This window comes from Pteropus vampyrus, unplaced genomic scaffold (assembly GCF_000151845.1).
Source record: "Pteropus vampyrus isolate Shadow unplaced genomic scaffold, Pvam_2.0 Scaffold6, whole genome shotgun sequence".
NCBI lineage: Eukaryota > Metazoa > Chordata > Mammalia > Chiroptera > Pteropodidae > Pteropus > Pteropus vampyrus.
Window position 1 is genome coordinate 6088072 of NW_011888787.1, and position 1974 is coordinate 6090045.

Genomic DNA, 1974 nt, shown 5'->3' on the forward strand with positions numbered 1-1974 from the left:
CTCCTTCCTAGAGCAGTCACATCCCAACATCTCAGAAGGATGTTCCCTGAGATCTCTACCATGGTTGTTGGGCTGGGCCTAAGGATGGAGCTCCGGGGAATGAAGGGCTATACTGAGTCACAGCCAGGCTGCTGAGGGGAAGGTCTGCTGGGGAGAAGTCTGGACAAGGAGAGACGGATCGACCGGAGCTCTGTGAGGCTCTGCTCTTCGCCTTCCCTCCCCAGCCGGGGTCGCCCAGGCTCTGCAGCATCCCGCGCTGGTCCGACTCCTGGGCTTCTTAATGCTCCTCCTAGTCTGGCTCTGAGAAGCATCAGGACTCGTCTTCCCCCTGCCCTGGGACACTTCCCCCAGCCTGCTGGCTGGAGGCTCCCACCCTGGGTTTAAGTTCCACCCGCCCTAATGCTCTTAAAGCTCTGGCTGAGACACCAGGCCAGGGTACAGCTTACAGGGCTTATCCATGAGCAGTAGCTGTCAGCGAGCACGTGGGAGCAGAGAGAAGACTCGAGGCCGCTGGTCGATGTCCCCACTAGAGGGGAAGAAAAACAATTTTCCCTTCTGTGTTCTAGGCTGAGACTCCTGGAATAAAACAATAACATGAGAAAAAGGAACAGAAGTTTATTCGTATATCTACCTCATGCATACATGGGAAGGACTCAAGGAAAAATGAGTTAACTCTCCCACATGGCCTAAGCCAGCAGCTTAAATATCATCTTCAGCTAAAGGCAAGAGAAAGGAAGATGGGCGTAGAGGGGAGGCCAGTCATGGAAGGTCAGGAAGAAAAGCAGGGTAAACAAGGGCAAGGTTTGTTAGAGAATCTTATCTCCACTGATAAGATTCTCTTATGACTTAACATCATCTTCTCTTCCTAGGACCAAGAGGGAGACACCCTTGCAAATGGAGGTTTCCTTTATCATGTAAATTTCCCTTTCAAAAGAGTAATTTCAACTGTGTTTTCAGAGCTTCTCTGGTATCTGTTGTTTCTCAAAATAATCATTCTGCCCAAGAAGCATATTTTGGGGTGGCATATTCTGCTATCCCCAAACCTGGGCTCCCTGCCACCTCCCCAGGCAGCTTTCAGGAGGAAAAAAATGTTCTGGCCTAAAGTGAGACCAAGGGTGTTTCTTGTGTCACCCCTGGGCACATCTTGGTGACACCAGGCCCCTGAGCAGCAGGACTTCGAGGGTTCCAGGACCTGGCAGCCTCTTTGGCAGCCTCAGTGAATTACCTTTGCTAGGTAACTAACGGCCACTGGAAGGCGTGGGGATCCGCAGACTCACGGGGAAGTCCTCAGGACACAGCCCTGCTGGGTCAGGCCCAAAGCAAAGGCTTATGCCTCCTCTTTCAGACCGGGGACTCCTCTGATGGGGAAAGCCAGCCGACCTGCGTGGGCTTCAGGTTCTCCTCCTGGTCAGTCCCAGCCCCAAGCCTCCGGAAGCAGGAAGTGCCCCTTCCCATGACCCCCTCCCACCCTCGACTCTATTCCTGGAGAAACCCACTCCCCCACACCCTATGTACAGCCACTCCCAGCACAGGACGCGTGCGCGCGCGCGCGCGCGCACACACACACACACACACACACACACACACACACACCACTTACACCTCAATAAACAAACATTCCCCCGCCCCCACGCAGGCAGCCCCGACATGCATACGCATGAATTACTCAGGGCCTGAAAGCAGCCTGTGGCTCCAGTTGCCACAGGGATTTCACACTGACCTTCAAGGCTGGATCACACAAGAAACCTGGAGAGAGGGCCTAGTCTGTGCAGACAGGACACTTCCCCCACGCTCTCTGGCCAGAAGGCCTCCTCCCCATCTGGCCTCCTCCCCATCTTCCCTCCTTCCCTCCTCCCCATCTTCCCTCCATTCCAGCCTTCCCCCAGGCTGGATGTGGCAGTGCGGGGCGTGGGGCGCCCCCGTGTGGGCAAGGCCGGCCCTGCAGCCTCCCCGCCAGGCTTCCCTCCTCCTAAA

At 55.5% G+C, this 1974-nt stretch overlaps 1 long non-coding RNA gene across 1 annotated transcript in view; it reads right to left on the minus strand.

Moving 5' to 3' along the window:
* The window catches only part of LOC111744945, a 5063-nt gene extending 3242 nt beyond the window's left edge, over positions 1–1821 (minus strand). Inside the window, exons 1-2 of the long non-coding RNA XR_002782395.1 lie at positions 1721–1821; positions 447–576 (exon numbers count right to left, since the gene is read on the minus strand). This is a non-coding gene — a long non-coding RNA (uncharacterized LOC111744945). The remainder of the gene's footprint in view (positions 1–446; positions 577–1720) is intronic.
* Positions 1822–1974: the final 153 nt, after the last annotated feature.